This window comes from Tamandua tetradactyla, chromosome 16 (genome assembly GCF_023851605.1).
Source record: "Tamandua tetradactyla isolate mTamTet1 chromosome 16, mTamTet1.pri, whole genome shotgun sequence".
Lineage (NCBI taxonomy): Eukaryota > Metazoa > Chordata > Mammalia > Pilosa > Myrmecophagidae > Tamandua > Tamandua tetradactyla.
In genome coordinates, this window is record NC_135342.1 from 39050236 (window position 1) to 39075014 (window position 24779).

Sequence of the window (24779 nt, forward strand, 5' to 3'; positions counted from 1 at the left end):
AACAGCAAGAACAGGTGGAGAAGCTGGATTCTCTTCCAGAAGTAGCTCTAGGAAGTAGCTGAGGACCAAAAAAGACTAGACCATGTGACAAGCAAGGTTAACAGTAGGGAAAAACAGCTTTGGAAAGAGCCCAAAGAGAAAAAGAGGGCTCTGAGCTGGGAACCGTATTTCTCTGTTCTTAATGCCACAGCTCAATCCCAAGTTTGTTGTACATTTAAAGTATGTGGGTCAGGTGTTTCACGCTTAACAAGTAATGGGAGCTCTGGAATATGAGACAGATTAGCAGACACTCTGTCTACTGATCGATGATGGAGCACTGCAATATCTGATTCATCATGTTCTCTTCATCCACATTGTGATCCATACAAGTATCATAAGAAAAAAGAAAAAACCGGTGCTGGCCCTGGATGTGCTACATGAAGTTGGCACTGCAGTAGTTGAGGTCTCCCCATGCATGGCATCAAGGCACATATGGGACAAACCACAGATTTGGTATCTGTGATAAGGAATAATTTTCAGTATTCCACAAGTTCTTCTTGATCAAAGTTCTCTCGGGCAGTAATGGCAAGGCAAGGTGTAACGATTTGGGGCATTCCTTGCATGAAGGGACACATCTTTCGTGGTGGCCTTCACACCTTCCATGACATAATTCTGCTATTTGGAACAGGTAGCCACGTGGGCCCGGATCTTGGATAGGAAGACATCATTTTTACGGCAGTCATGGCGAGAAGTCTCTGTGCTCTCGATCTGCAGCTGGAACTCCACGGCTCAGACGCCAGGTTAGAGCGCTGCGACAGACCCCACAGACAGGTTTCCCCAGCTTCAGACATTCTTGCAGGCATGCAGGACACCTGCGTCGGCTTCTCGCACACCACCAAGAACACGGGACACTGTAGCATCCCAGGGTGTGCCCCCTCGGGCCCCATCAGTTGCGCACGGTCCTAATGGTCCTGCTGCTATGTTGTCATCTTGCTGCAGCTGAGCACCCAGCAGGGGCGGCTGAGAAGGAAGAGCCCGTGGGGGCGGGAGGAGTGGCAAGCGCTCTTTAATTTTTTGAGTTCCAATCTTCTAGTGATGCATTGTTACAGAGTCTTTCCAATCCACATTCTACAGCAGTGTCTTTGAGGCTGTAATTTTTATGGAATGTTTTAGAATTGATCAATTAGCAATTCCCACATTTGAAGAAGTTTATATGCTCTTGGTGGTAATAAGTTCCCTTTCTCAAAGGCAATTACCTTTCGTGTGCAGATCCTTTTTACATTATGCTGTAGCCTATTATAAATCTATACATTTTTAGTATTCTTCTTGCAATATACAGACTACTGTACATTGTTCATAATTAGCTATGATTTTGATTTGAGGTTGGCGCATGTGCTGGGATAAAATAATAATTAATAATGTTAAAAGCAAAATTACTGGAATAAAGGATATCAGAGTGACCCTGTTTTTCTTTCTCCTATTTCCCCTTAATTTTTAAGGCAGAGGAGGTGTTTTCTGTGTTCCTCTCTGGCTCAGTATCTCATTCTCTTCCATTCTTCCTTATAATTCAAATCCCCTTCTTTACTTTTCTCAAATTTTGGTTCAAGCTTAACTTCTAAGCCTAAATCTTTGGGCTGGTATAAATGATTGCCCATTTCCAAACCTGAGGACAACTTCTGGTTATTTTTAAAAATGTAGTAAGTGTAAATTTGTGGTAACCTTCTCTAATAAATATGCAAATCAGACTTGCATGTTAAAGAGAAGAGACAAGTCTGAGAACTGTAGGAAAATGTTATTAAACAAATTGCAAAGCTATGTGGTTCCAGCTAGGCTTGCAGAATATTACTCCCAAACTAACTCTGACATCAGCAGGGAGGGTCAACAGAGGGAAAAAGGGTATTACAGCTGACTTTGTCCACACTTTTCTCAATGGATCAGGAACATGTCAACATTAATCTGTTTTCAACAGATGGTTGTGGGAAAATGGCAGAAAAGAAAGCTCCAGGAATCAGTCATTACACTGGAACAACCATTAAATAGGTAGGAACTTTCTGAATCAACTCTTTTAAAGCACCAGAGTGTAGTAGAACACTGTACAGCATCCAGGAAAAAACAAGAGGAAGAGGCTGGTAAATTTCAGTAAATTCTGATGAAGTGCACTTTCCAGGCAGAAGCATCATCATGTATCCCCACCCTTATGACACCCAGCAGTGAGGTACTCAACCCCAACCTTGGTTCAGCTTGCTGTGCCAAGTTTCATTATAAATATTACTGGATATAGATGGTGGATTTTTTGTCCATAGTGCTCAATGGCCAATTCCTGAGGTTTCAAAGAAAGAAAGAGTTTATTGGTAGGAACAAAGCAGGAGATCAGATGGCCTATTGGCCAAAAAACCTGTCTCCCCAAATTCCAGTAATTCAGACAGTTTTATACTATCAAAAGATGGATGGGTTTTAGAATAATGAGCATAATGGCTCCAGATGATGTAATTAGTGGAGATTTAATTATTGAGCATGTGTGGATTGATTACATGCTTAGTCACGGAGCGTATGTGAGAAAATGGCAACCTTAACATGATGATGGGCATGATTTTTAGTATTAAAATGAGGTATAGGTCACTTATAGGTTAAAGTCTAAGCTACTGTGCATGTCAAGCAGGCCCACTTTGGTTGTATCCAATCTTGGTTATCAGGATAACTGAAATTGGTGTGAGTTTTTCTGGACTGATCCAAAGCCCTTCAGTAATAAACAGTAGGAGCTATCTTAGTGATCAAAAGAAGGCAAAGACTAAACATAGGATAAAATGGGTACAAGTGAGGGTCAGTCACAAGGTTTTCACAATCACAAGTACACACAATAAAGACTATACAATACTTATCAGAAACCAAGGCAGATGGATTACAGTTCAAAGATTTCATGTATTTCCCTCTATCTACTCCAATATGCAAAAGCACAAAGAAATACCTATATAATGATTCGGCAACCATAATCATCCCTTAAATCCTACTTCTCAATTACAACTCCTCCCTCTTGTTTGATAATTCTCTCAAGTTTGAGGGATATGTGGGTGATAGTTCTTCTAACTTCTTCATGCTGAAGAGGGGCATCAAAATTATGGATCAGAGGGATGAAACTGGTTATTCTTGGAGAGACCGGTATTTCCGAGTTTCAAAGCTTATATGTCATTGGAACAGTCTGGAAACTTTAAATCTTTGAAAGACAAACTTAGTAATTAAAACTTTCATAAAGCCCAAAGCATCTTTTTAAGATTTCCAGGAACACTGTTGGAGCATGACATACTGTGGCAGTTTGCAATATCTGGCTAAAACTTGCATAAGAGTAACTTCCAGAATGACCTCTCAATTTGATTGAAATGTCTTATCCATTGACACTCTATTTCTTTTCCATCTTTTGTTCATCCAATCCTATGACGCCAAGGAGAATCTCATCCCTGGGAGTCATATCTCACACTACCAGGACCTGGTTTATCCCTGAGAGTCATGTCCCATGTTGCCAAGAACACTTACACACCTGGAAGTCATGTCCCATGTGTGTGTATGTGTGTGGGGGGTGGTTTTGTCAATTTATTTGCGAGAGTTTGGCTTAGAGAGAAAGATTCCCTAAAGGGGATCTCTTAGGTGATTCTTAGGCATTAATTAGAAGTAAGTTTAGCTTTGTCATTAGAGAAATAAATTTCGTAAAGACAAGCCTCAAGATCAAAGGCATGGCTTATTAAACTGGGAGCCCCTATTGCATAAGAGAATATCAGGAACTCCGTAGGTGGGGAAGATTAATAATTCAACTTTTTTCTCCAGTCCCCTCAAGGGACTTTGGAAGTATTTTCTCATTTTCTGCCCCAAAATACTTGGAAATGCAGCAGGATATAACTAACTTATACAGAATATTGAGTTTTTTTACTTACTCTACGTTCCATGTCAAATAAAGTTGTACTAGATTGTTTAAATTAACTGACCAGATAGGTTAAATTAGATAATGTGCTGTAGAAAATTTAAATTTTGAACAAAATAAGCATCTCTTCTTTGGTCTCACACAGATGTTAAAGTTTTAAAATATAGAAAATATTATCTTTTATCCTGTATTCTGATTTATCTTAGTCTTAACCAGATCAGTTTCATTCACATCTCTAATCAAAGTCTGACCTGTTTTTCAGTTTCATAACAGTTGGAGTAATGCTGAATTTCAGAGCTGGAGAATGCTAACTCTGAATCTCAGGTGTTAAGCAGATATTTAAAGTTTCATGGAACTACCAGGTTATACAATGAGCAAAGCACCTCAGAATTTAGAAATAACATTTAGTAAATGTGATTGCTATAAGAATTTATAATCCAAGCCCTAATTTCATTATAAGCATTTTAAATGAAGCTGCTTTCAGAAATAAAAACATTTGACAGTTATCTTATATTGACAAACCATAGCAGAGGTCTGTCTTGTTTCACATTTACACTTCTACCAGAGTCACATTACTTAGCAAGTAAAGCATTACTTATGTATTTGTTCTACCTCTCTTTTAACATTTTTCATGTTGCAGATGAAACTCTGACATAAAGCTGACCACATACACATTTTGAGATGCATTAGAAGAAAGCAGTGCAACTGACAATTAAATTTAGCTGTTTTCATGATCTGTAGCCCTTTTCTGAAAATAACTAAAACCATGACTAACAGCCTCATACTGTTGTCTATCAGATCAATATCAGCATGTAACATGGACACTGAGAATATTGCAAAATTGTAGGAATTTTATATAAGCTGTAAATATATGAATAACATTTCACCCACAAAAATCTAGCTAACAAAGGGATAGAAAATGCCCTTGAACACTTATACATCCCAAACACCTCCTATGTAATATGTTACACTATTTTAGCACTTTCTTTTACAAGATGAAAGAACAAATCCTTTGTTAACAATTTTCTTTTAAAAGAAGACATCTTCTGAAATACAGGATGACAATATCAACATAAACATTAACATGAATAATGTTCTGATATAAAATCATTGTCTTCTAGACAGAGTACTCAGATGGCTAAGAAAGACTTTTTATAACTTTTCATTAAAAGCAGACTAACAATTTACATTATTGTAATGGAAAGAAAACTAAAATTTTATTTTGTATGAATACACAGTCTGACATAAAGTCTTCTTTTTTAAAACACATATTGTAAACAGGTGTGATGGCTAGGTTCAGGTGTCAGCTTGACCAGGTGATCATGCCCAGTTGTCTGGTCAGGCAATCACTAACCATTACTGTAAGGATATTTCATGGCTGGTTGATAAATCAGAAGCTAGTTTATTAAATCTTAAGTCAGAGGATTGCAGCTGTGGTTGAATACATTTACAATCACCTAACAGTGTGTCTTCCACAATTATAGAATGCAATCATTTGTATTTAATCCAATCAGTGGAAGACTTTTAAGGGAGAGCAGAGAATTTTTACTTCTTCAGCCACCCAGCCTCTTTGGAGTTTTTCAAGGACCTTTATTGGAGTTGCCAACCTCGTGGCCTCCCCTATAGATTCTGGACTCTTGCATCCCCATAGTTGTGTGAGACACATTAATAAATCTCATATTAACAAATATCTCTTGTTTGCTCTGTTTCTCTAGAGAACACTAATAATGTTTGGTACCAGAAGTGGGGTGGTTCATGAGAAAAAGAATCTTAAAAATGGGTTTTCACAATTGGTTTTCTACTCTGATTATATTCAAAGGCATTAATGACTCTATTTATAATAATCAAGATGGCATTGACAGTCCATGGTATGCATTGGTAATAGAGATATGCAAAACATCACTGTTTGATTCTTCTAATCATACTCTTATAAGAGGCAAGGCTTTGGGTAACAATGCTTTTCATACCTTAACAGACCTTTGTGGAGTTAAGCAGTAAATGATGTTGGTTGGTTGGTCTTAGATATGCTCTTTGTTATGAGAGAAAGTAATGTGATGAAAGTTTCAAATTTGCAACTTAATCACTGTACAGAAGATGTAAAAGATTCTATGTGCACCCTGGAAGAAAGTCTTATTTCCTGTGATCACAGATGTGAGATATCTGAAAACAGGACCTAGAATCTCATTGTGTGAGTAAGAGAGTTACAACAGAAACTAAATTCTCAAGGTTGCAGGGTGTCTGCTGTTAAAGTAAGGGCTTTGATTGGAAAAGAATGTGATCCTGAAACTTGGGATGAGTACATAGACATATAGGTTGATAACGATGGCAGTGGAGACATGGAAAACCTGGATTCTGCTGAGTGTTTGCTAGATAAACCTGTAATGGTCTGTCCTGAGGGAACAGCAACCCAATCTCCAACCTGTCCTGAGGAAACAGCTTCCTAGCCTCCAGCCTACATTCAGAGTATAATTTCCCAGCCTCCAGTTAGCCCTGAGGAGTCTGCAGTCCAACCTTTCCTTAAAGAAATTAACCCTTAAATGCCTATTAAATCTGTAATCACCTCCCCTGGGGAAGGTCTTGAGTGATTGTCTTGAACAACTAATCCCGTTTCAGCCAGATGAAACTGCAATGGAATGCTCTGAAGTAATTGACTTGAAAGACACTTGCAAGCCTTTTCATGACCCACCCCCAAAACTCCTCTTTTCTTCAAGACCTAAAATTAGATTAAAGGCCCAACAGACCCTGAAAGTTGAGGTACAAAGTGTGACCTATAAGGAGATATGCTATACTTCAAAAGAACAGCATACATTTTCTAACTTATACAGACAAAAATCAGGGGAATATATATGGTGATAGATATCAAGGATGTGGGATAATGGTGGAAGGAATAGAAAGCTGGCTGAATTTATTGATATGGGCCAACTAAGCCACGATCCTGCATTCAATGTGACTTAGGGAGTGACATCGTGATGTGATCTTGAGTAATCAAGAGTTGTTATTAAACTGGATTAGAGGAGATGTGTCTCCACCATTCAGGTGGGTCTTGTTTAGTTTCTGAAGTCCTATAAAAGAGGAAACATTTTGGAGTTTTAGTTCAAGGATTTAGAAAGGGACTTAACAGTTTGTTTGGGTGGTTGACTGTAACATGGATCAAAAGATGGCCAACATTAAATGAGGCTGAAATGCTGGAACTGCCTGGGTATAATGTAAATGATGAAATCCAAAGGTTTAGTGAGTTTGGAATGTTGCAGTGGACTTATCATGGAAAGTGATATCCATGCTCAAACACCACAGGAATGTCCACACGAATTTACCAGAATTGTGAGAAATAAATTTGTGAGACTAGCTCCATCATTCGTGAAGAGCTCTGTAGTTGCCCTTCTCTGTAAGTAAGATATTATCTTGCCACTGAGGTGGAATCCTTAAACACAAGGGGATGATCTGATCCAGTGTTGGCAAAAGCAATGTGGCAACAATTTATCATCATAGACAATTCACAATTCAGGCATGGCTATCATAATGGACAGAAGGCTAAAAGCAGAAGCCAATATAATCTAACTCACAGAGATTTATGACATTGGCTAATAGATCATGGAGTACCTAAAAGTAAATTAGATGGGCCATCTACTAAATTCTTATTTGAACTGTATAAGCAGAAGAGGTCTATGTCAAGTGAACAGAAGACTAACTTGAGTTACATAAACAGAGAGTCAGGGACTATGCCGGTTTGAAAGGATGTATGTACCCTAGAAAAGCCATGTTTTAATCCTAATCCCATTTTGTAAAGACAGATGTTTCTTCTAATCCTTATTCAGTACCGTATGTTTGAAACTGCAATTAGATCTTCTCTCTGGAGATGTGACTTAGGGAGTGACATCTTGATGTGATCTTGAGTGATCGAGAGTGGTTGTTAAACTGGATTAGGGGAGATGTGTCTCTACCCATTCGGGTAGGTCTTGATTAGTTTCTGAACTCCTATAAAAGAGGAAACATTTTGGAGAATGAGAGACCTTTGGAGAGAGCAGAGAATGCTGCAGCACCACGAATCAGAGTCCATGAGCCAGTGACCTTTGGAGATGAAGAAGGAAAACACCTCCTGAGGAGCTTCATGAAACCAAAACCTGGAGAGAAAGCTAGCAGATGATGCTGTGTTCACCATGTGCCCTTCCAGCTGAGTGAGAAGCTCTGACTATGTTTGCCATGTGCCTTCTCAGTTGAGAGAGAAACTCTGAACTTCATTGGCCTTCTTGAACCAAGGTATCTTTCTCTGGATGCCTTTTGATTGGAAATTTCTATAGACTTGTTTTAATTGGGACATTTTCTTGGCCTTAGAACTGTAAACTAGCAACTTATTAAATTTCCCTTTTAAGAAGTCATTCCATTCCAGGCATATTGCATTCCAGCAGCTAGCTGACCCTTAATAAATTTTCAGAATTGAGACAGTTTATAGGCCCAGAGCCCTCTGAATGAGCAGAAATTCAGGTACTCTTGGGGAAGAGCCCTGTTACATTGTTGACATTTTCCCAAGGCTTCACCAAGGAGACATATGGCCTTTTATGAAGGTAGCTGTGCATTGGAGAAAAGGAAATTATCAGATATTTCACATGGATTACTAGACACTGGTTCAGAAGTGACACTAATTCCAGGAGACCAAAAATGTCATTCTGGTCCACCTGTCAGAGTGGGGCTTACAGAGATCTGCTTATCAATGAGATTTTAGCTCAGGCCCATCTCACAGTGGGCCCAGTGGGTCCCTGGACCCATTCTGTGGTTATTTCTTTAGTTCTAGCATGCATAATTGAATTTGATATACTCAGCAATTGGCAGAATCCCCACATTAGCTCCTTGATTCATGGAATGAGGGCTTTTATGGTAGGAAAGGCCAAGAAGAAGCCATTAGAAGTGCCTGTGCCTTGCAAAATAGTAAGTCTGAACCAATACCCAATTCCTGGAGTGATTGCACAGATTAGTGCCACCCTTAAGGACTTCAAGGACTTGGAGGTGATAATTCCTACCACACACTTATTCAAGTCTCCTATTTAGCCTGTGCAGAAAACGGATGGGTCCTGGAGGATGACAGTGAATTATCATAAACTTAACCAAGTGGTGACTCCAATTGCAGCTGCTGTTCTCGATGTGGTATCATTGATGGAGCAATTCTACACAACCCCTCATACCTGTATGCACTTATTGATCTGGCAAATGCTTTTATCTCAATAACTACTAGTGAGGACCTCCAGAAAGAGTTAATTTTCAGCTGACAAGGCCAGCAGTATACTTTCACTGTCCTACCTTAGGAGTATATGAACTCTCCAGCCCTATGTCATAATCTTACCCAAAGAGACCTAGATTATTCCCTGTCACACTCAACACTGCGCTTGTACATTTTATTGATAATATCATGTTTTTTGGACCTAGTGAACAAGAAGTAGCAACTACTCTAGACTCATTGGTAAGGCATTTGTGTATCAGGAGATGGGAAATAAATCCAAGAAAAATACAGGGGTCTTCCACCTCATTGAAATTTGTAGGTTTTCACGGGTGTGGGGCATGTTCAGATATCTCTTCCATGGTGAAGAATAAGCTGGTGCATCTTCCCACTCCTACAACCAAGAAAAAAAAGGCACCCTTCCTAGTTGGTCTCTTTGGACTTTGGATATAGCATACTCCTCATCTGGATGTGTTACTCTGACCATTTACAAAGTGACCAGGGAAGCTGCTAGTTTTGAGGGGGGACCAGAACAAGAAGAGGCTCTGCAACAAGTTCAGTCTGTTGTGCAAGCTGCTCTGCCACTTGGACCATACAATTCAGCAGATCTAATGGTACAGGGAGTGTCTTTGGCAAATAGAGATATTGTCTGGAGCCTTTGGCAGGCACCTATAGGACAATCAAAACACAGGCCCTTAGGATTTTGGAGTAAAGCTTTAACATTCTCGGCAGATAACTACTCTCCTTATTAGAAGCAGCATTTGGTCTGCTACTGGACCTTAGCAGAGACTAAACACTTAACCGTGGGCTATCAAGCTACCATGAGACCTGAGCTGCCTCTTATGAGCTGGGTGTTGTCTGACCCACCAAGCCATATAGTTGGGCATGTGCAACAGCACTCCATCATAAAATGGAAATGGTTTGTGAGAGATAGGGCTCAAGCAGGTCCTGAAGGCACAAGTAAGTTACATGAGGAAGTGACCCACCTGTCCATGGCCAACACTCCTGCCACATTATCTTTATCTTCTTTTTCCCAGCCCAAAACTATGGTGTCTTTGGGACTTCCTTACAATTGGTTGACTCAGAAAGAGAAAATTTGTGCCTGTTTTACAGATTTACACAATATGCAGATACCATATATCCAGGCAAAAGTAGATAGCTGCGACACTATAGCCCCTTTCTGGGATGTCCCTGAAGAAGAGTGGCAAGAGGAAATCCACCCAGTGGGCAGGACTGCAAGCAGTGCACCTGGTTGCTCATTTTACTTGGGAGGAGAACTGGCCAGAGATGTATTTGTATACTGACCCATGGGTTGTTGTTAATGATTTGTCTGAATGGTCAGGGACTTGGAAGGATCATGATTGGAAAATTGGCAACAAAGAGATCTGGGGAGGAGGTATGTGGATAGACGTTTTTGAGTAGGCAAAAAACATGAAGATATTTGTGTCTGATGTGAATGCTCACCAGAGGGTGACTTCAGCAGAGGAAGGTTTTAATAACCAAGCAGATAAGATTATATGTTCTGTGTATACAAGTCATCTTCTTTTCCCAGCCACTATTATTGCCCAATGTGATCATGAACAAAGTGGTCATGGTAGGGTTGGAAGTTATATATAGACTTCCATTCACCAAGGCCAACCTGGCTATGGCCACTGTTGGGTGCCCAATCTGCCAGCAGCAGAGACCCACACTCAGTTCCTGATATGGCACCATTCCTTGAGGGGATCAATATGATACCTTGTTGACTACCCTGGACCATTTTCATCATGGAAGGGAAGTGATTTGCTCTAACTGAAATAGATACTTATTCCAGATATTGATTTGCCTTCCCTGCACATAATACTCCTGCCAAAACTACCATCCATGGACTTATGGAATGCCTTATCCACAATCAGGGCATTCCATATAACATTGCTTCTGAGCAAAGAACCCACTTCAAAGCAAATGAAATGCATGAAAGGGTACATGTTCATGGAATTTTCTGGTCTTACAAAGCTCCCCATCATCCAGAGGCAGCTGGGTTAATAGAAGGGTGGAATGATCTCTTGAAGACAATTACCATGCCAACTGGGTCACAATACCTTGCAGGGTTGGAGCAATGCTCTCCAGGAGGCTATGTATGCTCTGAATCAGAGTTTGCTCTATTGTGCTCTTTCTCCCATAGCCAAGATCCATGGGTGCAGTAATCAAGGGATAGAAATGGGAGTGGCACCATTCACTATCACCCATAGTGATTACCTAAAAAGAAATTTTGCGTCCTGTACCTTCATCCTTCGGCTCTGCTGATCTACAGGTCATAGTTCTAAAAGGAGGAGTGCTCCTGCAAGGACACAACAATGATTCCCTTGAACTGGAACTTAAGACTGCCACCTGCCTACTTTGGGCTTCTCATGACTCTGAATCAACAGGCAAGGAAGAGGATTACTATATTGGCTGGTGTGATTAATCCTGATTTTCAAGGGGAAACAGGATTTCAACTACACAATATAGATGAAAAAGAGTTTTCCTGCAATACAGGAGATCCACTAGTGCATCGCTTACTGCTACCATACCCTGTGATTAAAGTCAATGGAAAACTGCAGCAATTCAAGCCAGGCAAGACTGCCAATGCTCCATAAACTTCAGGAATGAAAGTTTGGGTCACCCTACCAGGCAAGCAAACATGGCAAACTGAAGTGCTTGCTGGGAGCAAAGGGAACATTGAATGCATAAGAAGGAAGTGATAAATAGGAACTATGATCATGTGATGCATTACAAAAAAAAGATCATGATAGTATGAATAACCCCTCCTTGGTTTGTTATGGGTATGGTTGCATTTGTATATAAGCAAATGTCTTGTTTTCTTTTTATTATATAAATTGTATTATTCATGTTATAGGATTTAAGTTATAGCATATCAGGTATAAGAGTGAACATTACCTAATGACTTGCACCCTATTCTGGGGAGATTTGCTGTGTTTCTCATTGTATGCAGGAAAGTTGAGTATTGTCTGTTATTGCATTCTATTTAGAGATTAAGTATGCTTTAAGATGATGTGTATAGCTTCCAAGTTGACAAGGGGTGGACTGTTTCGGTTAAGATCAAGTGTCAACTTGGCCAGGTGATGGTGCCCAGTTATCTAGCCAGGCAAACACTGGCCTAACCTTTACTGCAAGGATAGTTTAAAGCTGGTTGATAAGCCAGAAATCTGGTTTATTAAATCATTGGTCAGTTGATTGCATCTATGGCTGATTACATCTGTGATCAACTAAGGGTGTGTCTTCCACAATTAGAGAATCCAATGAGCTGGATTACATCCAATTAGTTGAAGAATTTTAAGAGAGAAAGGAAAATTTTCACTTCTTCAGCAAGCCAGCACATCCTGTAGAGTTTGTCAAGGACCAGTATTGGAGTTTCCAGCCTCACAGCTTGTCTGATGGACCCTTATATCCCATGCAACCCAGCCTCTTCTGCAGAATTCATTGAAGAACTTCATCAGAGTTGCCAGCCTTATGGTCTTTCCTACAGATTTTGGATTCTTGCATCCTTATAGTTGCATGAGACACTTTTATGAATCTTATACTTACAGATATCTCCTGTTGGTAATGATTCTCTAGAGAATCCTGGTTAATAAAATAGACATAAAATTTTTGGTCAGTATTGACTATGACAGGCAGAATTTACTTTCATATACCTTCTATAACATGCCTTATTCATTCAGGACTTGTAGTGAGCACTGACTACAGCAAACAAAATTCACTTTAATCAGAGAGTATGATAGTCATATTAAGGAAATAATAAAAATACTCTCTATCCCACCTATAGTCTTTATTTGTTCAGACTGCATAAAATTAGAAATAAATTTCATAACAGTGCTCACTTAGGCAGCACATACACTAAAATTGGAATGATACAGAGAAGATTAGCATGGCCCCTGTGCAAGGATGACATGCAAATTCGTGAAGCATTCTTTAAAGAAAAAAATTGATAACAAATTTACAAAGCACCTTGAATATGCATACTACCTTCCAATAACAGTATTTATGAAGGGGATAAGAGACATAGATACTACATAATAATAGAAGGAGGAAGAAATTTATCTTTGCTTGGAACACAGCCAGGCATTTACATAATTTTTACTTAAAACAAAAAAAAGATTACTTTGCAATACACTTAAAATCTCTCAGTCCAATCCGGCACTACCTTCAAAGGTCAGAAGAGACGAAGTTCAGAGTATAATCAGATGTTCAATAATTAAAGGATTTATCTCCAGGATAAAAGCTCAAATTTTGTCTCAATATTATTCACAAATATTATATAATTCCAAGAATATGTTAGTTCACAGAATTAAGTTATGGCATTTTAAAACTAGCTCAGAACTCGATTTATTCAAATGCTACTTTCTTATTTAATGGTCTTACAAGTGTCATCTCTTTTATGAAGCCTGCTAACATTCTTTATTCATTTTTTAAAATTCTTTTAGCTTTTTATTCCTTTATTAATGCTGCCTTATACTATGCCCTGGTACATGTATATTCTAACTATAATCTAAACTCTTTGAAGCTAAGAAATTGTCTTCTCCATTCATGACAGCACTTACTAAAAATATATACTGACTGACATTAACAAAGCCACTACAAATTCAAAGTCTTCTACATACCAGGGAACAAGTGGCAAAGTAATAAAAAAGCCAGATTTTTAAAATCTGGGTAATCAAGGTTACACAAGTCTCATTTATACCTCTTACTAGTCTTAACTGATTTCTTAAATAAGACATATTTGAAGCATCAGATATCTTTATTTTATTGTATTATATATGTGTTATTATTACAAGGTACATTGCTCAGTTTCAGCAATTTAACTAATGTCAAGTTGTTACTTTTTATTTTTAGTTTTTGCATGGGCAGGCACCAGTAAATGAAGGGTTAAGTTATTCTTAAGAAGACTTTTGAGAAAGTACTTATATCTTATTTTATCAGTAATCTTGCATAAATGTAGGCAGAATATATTTAAACAGAATAACACTGCATTTTTTCAATGCAAAAATTCATCATAAAAACAGGTATCAGACTAGACTTTGTCACCACAGTTTTTGTAGCTATATTTGCTTGTTTATGACTTCTACTGGAAGTTAAAAAATCTTTGTGTTTATAATATCCTAAAATTATGAACAACCTTAAAAGGACATTGACTATCAAGCTCTAGAAAATATACTGTAATTGCTTAATTTGCCCCAAGCCTAAATCCAGGAAAACTATTCCATAGTTCTCAATGACCTTTCATTTTTCCTATTGAAATTTGGCAATTAGATCTCATTCAATTACTCCTATAATTCTTATATATTTTAATAATGATTCATTTATTATGGTTACCATTGCAAAGGTATTATTGGAAAAAAAAATAATTTTAGCAAACATGGCCTAATCTGAGCTGTTTCGTCTATGCTTACAATTTCTAATCTCCACACCTAGTTTAAAAAACAAATTCTAAACCACACCTCCCAATCTTTCTTCATCCAGCCCCAGAGATGCTTTAGGTGGTTAAGCCCTGGGGTCAGGAATAGGTGAGAGAGACATAATGAGGCCTGGCCTGTTAAATTTGGATTTAAAAGTTTTAGGCAAGGGTGGTGGGATCTGAAGTTTCCTGTGCTCTTCCTTTAATTAGTCCCAATTATCAGATCTATTTTACTTAAAGCTGTGACCCAGACAATTAGAAAAGATCTTTGCCTTTTTCAGAGGCAGCCCTTTGGCAGCCTTCTGATGCCTTAGAGAAATTCCAGGGGCAGTTTCTTTCTAGTGCCCAGGTTTGTTTACAGTAATTACAAAAACTGAGGATTTGAATCCTGTTGCCCAAAGTGATTTTCTTTTTCCCCTGTCTGGGACACTAGGAGTAATAATTTATATATAAAGGTACTCATTGGAGTGGGCAATGGTGGCTCAGTGGCAGAGTTCTTTGCCTGCCATGCCAGAGACCTGGGTTTGATTCCCAGAGCCTGCCCCCACACACACACACAAAGTGCTTTTTTATTTTTAAGCAATTCAAATAGAGCTTTTTAAGAACTTTCTGTTAATTTGCTATTACCATCCTGAGGTCTTAGAATATAGATTGAATAGGCAGACAGAATAACTTGTGAAATTTAGTCACAAGAGACAGAAACCCAGAAATACTTTGGAGAGTGACAAATAACGGATTGAATAAAAATCATCTTATCCCATTTCTGCCCTTTTGAAGAACAATTTTAAACCCATTCTCAGGCCATTTCTTCCCTAATTCTAAATCATATTGAGGCCATATTATGTTAAAGAAATAAAACTTTCTCTCATAGACTCATAATTAAATTTTTTCCAATTTTTCAATATAAGCCATAGGTTCCCATTTTAAAGAATTCCCATAATCAGTAACCAATTAGGAACACTTGACCAGTACAAATGCACGAAGACATGAACTAATAAATTTAAAAGTTCTTAACACTTACAACACATTTAAGTAACATACCCATTAATAACTAGACCAAACATGTCAATTAACAATTAAACAGGCATTAAACACTTACTATATCTAAGTGACACACTGGTTAACAATTAAACAAGAATTAAGCACTTACTATACCTCAGTAATACACCAGTTAACAGTTAAATAAGCATACTTATATTTCATTGAGCACCAACCAATATTGAATCACTTATTTTCCAGGAGTATACTAAAAAGAATGATTCAGGTCAGGGCCTCAAACCCCAAAAATAATGGTACTCAGAAAACAAAAAGCTGTAGAGGCCAGAGCAAAGCAGTTCATTTTGGAAGTCAAGCCCATTACTTCAAGCCCAGGTCTGGGGACTCCAACTGCTCAACTTATTTCCCAATCTGTTTTTACCCTTATGACCCACTCACAAAGTCAGATGTCTGAACATGGAACTGGAAATTATTTTTCTCTGTGAAGCTTTTTATGACACCAAAGAAGTTGAGAGTGCCAGCAAGAGATGGAAAAAAATGATCGCCAAGCCTTTAAATTAGATATCGTCCAGCAGCCACAAAAGGATTAGTTACCACACTTACGTATAATACCAGGGCTCTGGAGCTTTGGTTGGCATCCCATCTGGGTTGCCAAATTTTTACTGGACAAAGAGGGTGGATTTTCTGCCTGATGAGCTCAATGACCAATTCCTGAGACACGGGTTTCAAAGAGAGAAACAGATTATTGCTAGGCATGAAGCAAGACATCAGATGGCTTAACAGCCTAAAATCTGTTTTTGCAATCTGCAATAATTCTGATAGTTTTATAGTATGAAAACATGTGCAGGTTTTAGGACAATAAGCACAAATTCCTCCATGGCATGTCATTTGAGTTGTTTTAATTAATAAACATGAGCATATTGATTACATGCTTAGTCACAGAATGTGTGTAAGAAAATGGTGGTCTTAATATGACAATGGGTGTATTCGTGTGCCAATGCTGCTGGCATGCAATATAGCAAAAAATGGAATGGCTTTTATAAAGGGAATTTGTTACAAGTTTACAGTTTTAAAGCCATAGAAATGTCCAAAATGTCCAAAGCCATAGAGGTATTGAGAGAAATATACATTAACTCCAAGGAAAGGCCAATGTCTGTCACCTGGGAAGGCATATGGCTGGGGTCTGCTGGTTTTTGTTGCTTCAAGCTTCACAGTAGTTCTCTCTCTAAGTGTCTGTGGGCTTTCACTAAGCTCCTCTAGGACATAACTCTGGGTTCTGACTTGCTTAGCATTTCATGGGAAGGGAATGGCTATGACTGCTAGACTTAGCCCATATGTCTAGGTATCTGCTCTTTCTCTCAACACTCCAAGCATCTCCAAACATCTGTGTTTCTGTCAGCTTTGAAGCAACTGTTCTCCAAGCATTTTCATTGGGGGTTTCTCCAAAAGTGTTTCCCCTTTTAAAGGACTCTATTAAACCTATCAAGACCTACCTTGCATGGGTGGAGTCACATCTCCATCTAATCAAAAGGTCACACCCACAATTGGGTGTGTCAATTCCATGGCATAACATGATCAAAATAACACATCAACAACTGGACATGTCACTTCTCCTTGGAAATAATCCAATCAAAGTTTCCACCTCAATATTGAATCAGGATTTAAAGAAGCATGGCTGTCCCAACAAGATTAGACAAGGAAAAAGGAAATGACTTTTCTGGGGCATGTGACAATTTCAAACTTGCACATTCTACCCTTTGGATCCCCCTAAAGACATGTTTTTCCCATATACAAAATACATTCATTCTATCACAATATCACAAAAGCCTTAAACCATTTCAGTAAAAATACTGAACAAACACCAAAGTGAAAAACAGCACAAAATCTCATCAAAATCAGTTATAAGCATGGTCTACTTTAAGACAAAATGTTCTCCCATCTGTGGACCTGTAAACTCAGAACAAGTTATCTGTTGCCAATATACAAAGGAAGGACAGGCATAGGATACATGTTTCCATTGCCAGAGGGAGAAATCAAAAGGTAAACAGGGGTCATAGGAGGCAAACAGTTCTGAAAACCAGAAGAGCAAGCTCCATTAGATTTCAAAGTCTGAGTCATTCATCCTTAGGGCATTAGAAAGCACCCTTTCCAAGGGCCTGTGCGGTGGCCTTGCTCTCCCCAAACACTAGGGTGAGGGTTGCAAGATGGGGTTCACTGTGGGAACCACCCTTTACTTCACTCCATCCTCTCCTAGTATCAGGGCAGCACCCAGGCTCTTTGCCATCTCTGGGTGTGCTCAATCCCTCCAGAGCAATGAGGTGGCAGCCAGGCTCCCCAAAATCCCTGGTTTATGCATTCTACCCTCCTTGATGCCTGGGGTGGAAAAACTTCCTGGGCATTGAGTCAGAAGGCCTTTGGAGTGAATTCACCCTCTCCAAGAGGAAGGGTGGGTCTACTCTTCCAGCCTGAAGTTTCTTGGCTTCAGACTTTAGCTTCCATGGTTCAGCCTTTGAAGTTATTTTTCCTTAAATTTGTTCTTTTTACTCCAGACTGGCAATGGTTCCATTTAACAGATCCCACAACACTCTTATTGGTTTTCTATGTGGAATACTGAGATCAAGCCTATCAGACAATAGGGGCTTTTCACAAATCCTTTTTGGATAACTTCATCTCTTGTCATCACTTGCTCTATAATGGCTGACTGCTTCCATGTTTGGTTAAATCCTCATATGAAGCTATGTTCACTGGGGTCTCACTTTCTGGAAGCCCAGAATATTTTCCAGATGGTCTCACTTTCTGGAAGCCCAGAATATTTTCCAGATGGTCTCACTTTCTGGAAGCCCAGAACATTTTCCAGACCATCAATTTCTGTTTTCTTTGTACTCAAGATTTCAGTTATCAACTTGCCTCTTTCCTGTTGCATTGTACGATAAGCTGCAAGGAGAAGCTAGGCTGCATTTTCCACATTTAGTTTGGAAATGTCTTCAGTTAACTACACTGGCTTGCCACTTTTAAATTCTAACTTCCATCCAACAGCAGTACTCAATTTGGCCAAATTCTCTGTCACTTTGAAACAAGGGTCACCTTCCTTCCAGTTTGCAGTGAAAAATTCCTGATTTCTGTCTAAAACCTAATGAGAGATCTCTTTAGACTCCACATTTCTACCAACTGTTTCTTCAAAGCATTCTAGGCCTTCTCTACCAAGATCTCCACAACTCTTCCAGGATCTTTCCCTTATCCAATCAAAAATCTGTTCCAGCATGTTTGGTGTTTACAAACCCCAGCAGCACCACACTTCTTCTGGTAACAAATTCTGTTTTGGTTTGCTAATGCTGCCAGAATGAAATATACCAGAAATGGAATGGCTTCTAAAAAAGGAATTTATTACATTACAAGTTTATAGTCCTAAGGCAACAAAAATGCTCAAATTGAAGCATCCAGAGAAATATACTTTAACTCCAAAGAAAGGCCAATGTCTGCCATGTGGGAAGGCATGTGGTTGATGTCTGCTGGTCCTTGTTCCTGGTTCCATTAATTCAGCTTTTAATGCCAGTGATTTCCTCTCCAAGCATCTGTGGGCCTTCATATAGCTCCTTCAGACACAACTCTGGGTTCTGGCTTGCTTAGCATCTCATGTGAAGGCACATGGCTATGACTGCTGGGCTCTGCCCATGTCTAGGCATTTGCTCTTTCTGTTGACAGTTCAAGCATTTCCAAACATCTGTGTCTCTGTCAGCTCTGAAACAACTGTTCTCCAAGTGTTTGCATCTAAGGTTTCTTAAAAAATGTTTTCCCTTTTAAATGACTCTAGTAAAGTAATCAAGATCCACCTTGAATGGGTGGAGTCACATCTCCATCGAATCAAAAGGTCGCACCCAATTTGGGTATGTCATCTCCATGGAAGTAATTCAATCAGAATATCACACCCACAACCTGGCATACCAATTCTTCATGGAAACAATCCACTCAAAGTTTCTACTCTACAATATTGAATCAGGATTAAAATAAAGACATCTGTCCCCACAAAATTGGATCAGGAAAAAGGAAATTGCTTTTCTGGGGTACATAAGAGCTTCAAACAGGCACAATGGGCATGATTTTTAGTATTATAATGAGGTAAGGTCACTTACAAGTTAAAGTCTAAACTACTGTCCACGTCAGGCAGACCCATTTTAGTTAGATCCACTTTTGGTTATAAAGATAAGTGGAATTGGGGTGGGTTAGTTCTGGGTTAACCCAAGTCCCTTTATTAATAAGCATTAGGAGTGTCTTTAGTGATCACAAAACTCCAAATTAAAAAAAAAAACAATAAAAAGTGTACAAGAGAGGGTCAGTCACAAGGTTTTCACAATCATAAGGACACACAGTAAAGGCCATACAATCATTATGAGAGACCACAGCCATTGGATTATAGTTCAAAAATTTCAGGTACTTCCCTCTGTTTACTACAATATGCCAAAAGCACAAAAGAATATTCATATAATGATTTGGCAACCATAATCATCCCTTAAATCATAAATTCCTGGTTACAACATGACCTAGTTCCCTAAGATCTGGGGGCATATGGACTGATTCATAATCATTGATTTTGATTAGCTGCTTCAGAATGTTGGGGGTCCAGCTCTGAGGGCAGTCAGTTTTCCCAAACTTCCCAGGCAGAAGTGAGAATGGAGACTTAAGGACAGTATCCATCCTAAAAACCATGGTGTGCCAGTTTTGTATGCCCCAGAAAAGCCATGTTTTAATCCTGATCCATCTTGTGAAAGCAACTGTTTCTTTTAATCCCTATTCAGCACTTTAGGTTGGAAATTGATTAGGTTATCTCCACAGAGATGTGACTCACTCAATTGCAGGTATTAACATTTGATTAGATGGAGATGTGACTACACTTATTCCAGGTGGGTCCTGATTAGGTTACTGGAATCCCTTAAAAGAGAAAACATTTTTGGAGGGCCACAACATGGCTACAAGAATGATGAGAACCCACACAGCCAGAGACCTTTGGAGATGAAGAAGGAAAATGTCCCTGGGGGAGCTTCATGAAACAAGAGGCCTGGAGGGAAAGCTAGTAGATGTTGCCATGTTCACCATGTGACTTTTCGGTTGTGAGAGAAACCCTGAACTTCATTGGCCTTTCTTGAGCAAAGGTAACCTTTTGTTGGTGCCTTAATTTGAACACTTTTGTAGACTTGCTTTAATTTGGACATTCTCATGGCCTAAGAACTGTAAACTTGCAATTTAATAAATTCCCCCTTTTAAAAGCTATTCTGTTTCTGGTATATCACATCTGGCAGCTAGCAAATTAGAACAAGGAGGGCTGGGGAAATCATGTTGGCCTTGGCCTCACCCTCTGTTCTACTTTGCTAGCTGCCAGAATGCCACACACCAGAGATGGATTGGCTTTTAGTAAAAGGGGATTTAGTTCATTAGTTCTTCAGAGGAAAGGCAGATAACTTTTAATTGAGGGTCTTTCTTATGCAGGAAGGCACAGGATGATCTCTTCTGGCTTTCTCTCCAGGCCTCTGGGTTCCAACAACTTTCCTGGGGTGATTCTTTTCTGCATCTCCAAAGGCCTGGGCTGAGCTGCAAATGCTGAGATGTGGTACACTGAGCTGCTTGGGCTGTGCTACATTGTGCTCTCTCATTTAAGCACCAGCCAATTAAATCAAACATTATCCATTGTAGCAGGCACACCTCTTAGCTGACTGCAGATGTAAAGAGCAACAGATGAGGTTCATGTACCTTTGGCTCATGTCCACTGCAACAGAACTAGGTGCCTTCATCTGGCTAAGCTGAGAACTGAATCTAACTACCACACCCTCTCATAGCATCTGGGTAGCAATTGGACTTTCAGCCATTTCTGGATGCTCAGTCCTTCAAAAGAGTAGGGTGGTGGCCAAGCTTACCCCAATCCCTGGGGAATGTGCTCCACCCTTTTTGAGGCTGCAGGCAGCAAAACTCTTCTTGATCAATGAGGCAGAAGGCCCAACTTCTGCTTCCAGGACAAACTCACCCCCTCCACGTGTTTGGAGATTTCTGGCCTGAGATTTCCTGGCTCTAGACCATAGCTTCTGTGGTTCTGCATTTGAGGGTTTTTCCCTCAATTTGTCTTTTTTCTGTCCCTTTTAGTCCAGACTGACAATAGTTCCGTTCATACAGATCTCACACACACACACAAATGTTAACTTGGTATGCAGCATTTAGGGGTCAAAACCACCAGATGGTAGGACTTTCTCCAACCCTGCCTCTTTCTGAATGGCTGATGATTCCACGTTTAGTTAAATCCTCATGTGGGGCAATATTCTCTGAGATCTCATTGTCCAAAAGCTCAGAATTTTCCAAACTATCAGTTTCTCATTTCCTTGTACCCAAGAATTAAGTTCTCAGCTTGTCCCTTTCCTGTCACATTTTATTGTAAACTGCAAGAATCAGCCAGGATGCAACTTCCACATTTAGTTTGGAAATTTCCTTAGCTAGATATTCAAACTTGTTGCCTTCAAATTCTACTTTACATTCAACATCAGGACACAATTTTGCCAAATTCTTTTCCACTTTAAAACAAGAATCACTTTTCTTTCAGTTTGCAATGACACATTCTTCATTTCTGTCTAATGCTTTATTGGAAGAACCTTTAGTGTCCTTAATTCTACCAGCACTCTCCTCTAAACAATCCAAGCCCTTTCTATCAAGCCCCTCATAATCCTTCCAGAATCTTCCCCTTATCCATTTAAAAAGCTGTTCCAACATGTATGGCATTTGCAAACTACAGCACCTTACTTCTCTGGTACCCAAATCTGTTCCAGTTTGCTAATGCTGTTGGAAGGCAATTGTGCTGGGTTGAAACTGCTGTGTGGCCCAGAAAAGCCATGTTCCTTAATCTTAATTCAATATTGTTGGGCGGAATCTTTTTGTTTAAGTCATTTCCATGGATATATTACCCATCCAATTGTGGGTGTGACCTCTTGGTTAGGTGGTTTCTATGGAGATGTTTTTCTACCCATTCAAAGTGGGTCACTTACTAAAGTCTCTTAAAAGAGAAATATTTTGGAAAAAGTTTCAGAGCTGACAGAGACAGAGATATTTGGAGATGCAGAAAGAAAGTGCTCCCAGGGAAACTGTTTGAAATGAGAATCCTGGAAAGAAAGCTAGCAGACATCACCATGTGCCTGCCCAGCTGGCAGAGAAACCCCAAACATCATCCACTCTTTCTTGAGTCAAGGTGTCTTTATCCAGATGCCTTAGTTCTGACATTTTTATAGCCTTAGAACTGTAAATTGTAACAGTAAATTCCCTTTATAAAAGCCAATGCATTTCTGGTATATTGCATTTCTGGAAGCATTAAAAAACTACAGCAGCAATATAGCAGAAATGGATTGACCTTTATAAAAAGGATTTAGTAATTACAATTTGTAATTATAAGGCTCTGAAAATGCCTATATTAAGGCACCAACAATAGGATACCTTCACAGAGGAAAGGCATCTGGCATCTGGAATACCTCTGTCAGCTGGGAAGGCATGTGGCTTGCAACTTCTGGTCCTTGCTCTTGGTTCACTGGTTTCAGCTTCTGATTCTAGTGGCTTTTCTCTCTAAACATCTGCAGGCCCTTTCTTATCTTCTCCAGGGAAAACTCTGGATTTTATTTATCTGCTCAGCATCTCCAAATGTCTGCATCTCTCTATACTCTGTATAGGCTCTCCAAGCATCTGTGTTCTGTCTTCAAAATGTGCCCCTCTTAAATGACTCCACAAGGGAATTAAGACCCACTTTGAATGGGTGGTGGTCACTTCTCCATCTAATCAAAAGTTCCCATTCATAATTGTGTGTGTCACATCTCCATGGGAAAAAAAAAACTTATGCAAATTTCCCACCCTATAATAGGTCTGACTCCACAATATTGGATTAGAATAACAAAGCTTTTCTGGGGTACATAATAGTTTCAAAACAGCAGAGCCAATATTATTACATAGTATTTTTTTGTATGCAACTCAACTTATTTCTTATGGGTTCCGAAATGCAAGTGCACAAAAAAAGTAATGATAAATATATGGCTTTAGACATACAAGATACAAAGATATCATTTGTATCAAGTATAGAATAAAAATATGGGTTGAAGGAAAGATTTAAGAATAGGCCATTGCAGGCTATTGAAGTGCAGTTAGATTCAAACACAAAATTATCACTGTATATATTTAGGATGCTAAGTATTAACTCCATGCTACCACAAAGAAAATATATGAGAAATATATCCAAATAGAAATGAGAAGAGACACAAAAAGTATGATACTCAAAAGTGTTGCATGCCTTTCTGTAGTTCGAACCTCTGTTCCTCTCCTTCTGTCCCCACCCCACTTCCTGCCCTTCTTCTCCAATCTTTAGTCACGTGCCTTAGTAACTTGGGTCTTGCACTCTCATAGGTTATTAGTATTCCTAGACTGCGCATGCGCAAAATTATATAACAACTTATGAATATGTAAACCTCCTGCCGTCTCGCCACCTCCCCTCCGCGTATGGGGGTCCTCGCTCCCTCCTGTCCCCGCCTTCGCCACTCCCCCTATTGTCTTGTATCTATATAAGTTGAGCCCCTTCCGCCTGCAAGGAGGCTCCTCGGGATTTGCCTACCGAGCGTGCCCCTGTAGAGAGTTCCTGCGAATAAACTACGCTCTTGCTGCTAACCCCCTTTGCGTGGTTGTCAGTGGCTCTCTGCACCGTCCTTCGGGTAATGGTCTCGCCCCATACCTCTCCCTGAAGCGGTCTCCGGGGAAGGTTCCCCCTCCACTCGGATGAAGAGCACCTAGGCGGGTCCGTGGAAGGCAAGTCGCAGGACCTCCACCTGAAGCGGGATCCCCGCAATTGGCGCCCGAACAGGGACCCCCGCTCATCTCTTCATCCGGCCGTCGCGGACCAGGTAAGGACTCCCGCCCTTCTCCACGGCCAGGGGCCCCTCTAAATTTCACGCCTCTTATATGATTTTTCTTTGGGCCTTTTTGTTACTCTGCCTCATAGTTATTTGGGCCATTTTTTTATATGTCTTAACTCCCCCTGATTGGACAGTGGGGGAAACGATTCTCCTTCTGGTTGCCTTTTTCTGCACCCTAACCATTTTCGCCCTCATTGCTGCCTTCCCCTAAACTCATTTACCATGGGAACCCGCATCTCCAAACCCCAAGCCCCCCAGATCCACACGCTTGCCGCGCTTTTAGACACGCATAAGTGTAAAGTCTCTGTCCGGCAGTTGCAAGTCTATTGGGAC

The 24779-nt window shown here is 39.7% G+C and overlaps 1 non-coding gene and 1 pseudogene across 1 annotated transcript; one reads left to right on the plus strand and one right to left on the minus strand.

The window, feature by feature from the left end:
* Positions 1-295: 295 nt before the first annotated feature.
* Positions 296-24408, minus strand: LOC143658423 (E3 ubiquitin-protein ligase RNF114 pseudogene; annotated as a pseudogene).
* Positions 12951-13052, plus strand: LOC143660418 (U6 spliceosomal RNA). The gene has a single exon (XR_013164024.1). It is a non-coding gene; the product is annotated as a U6 spliceosomal RNA (small nuclear RNA).
* Positions 24409-24779: the final 371 nt, after the last annotated feature.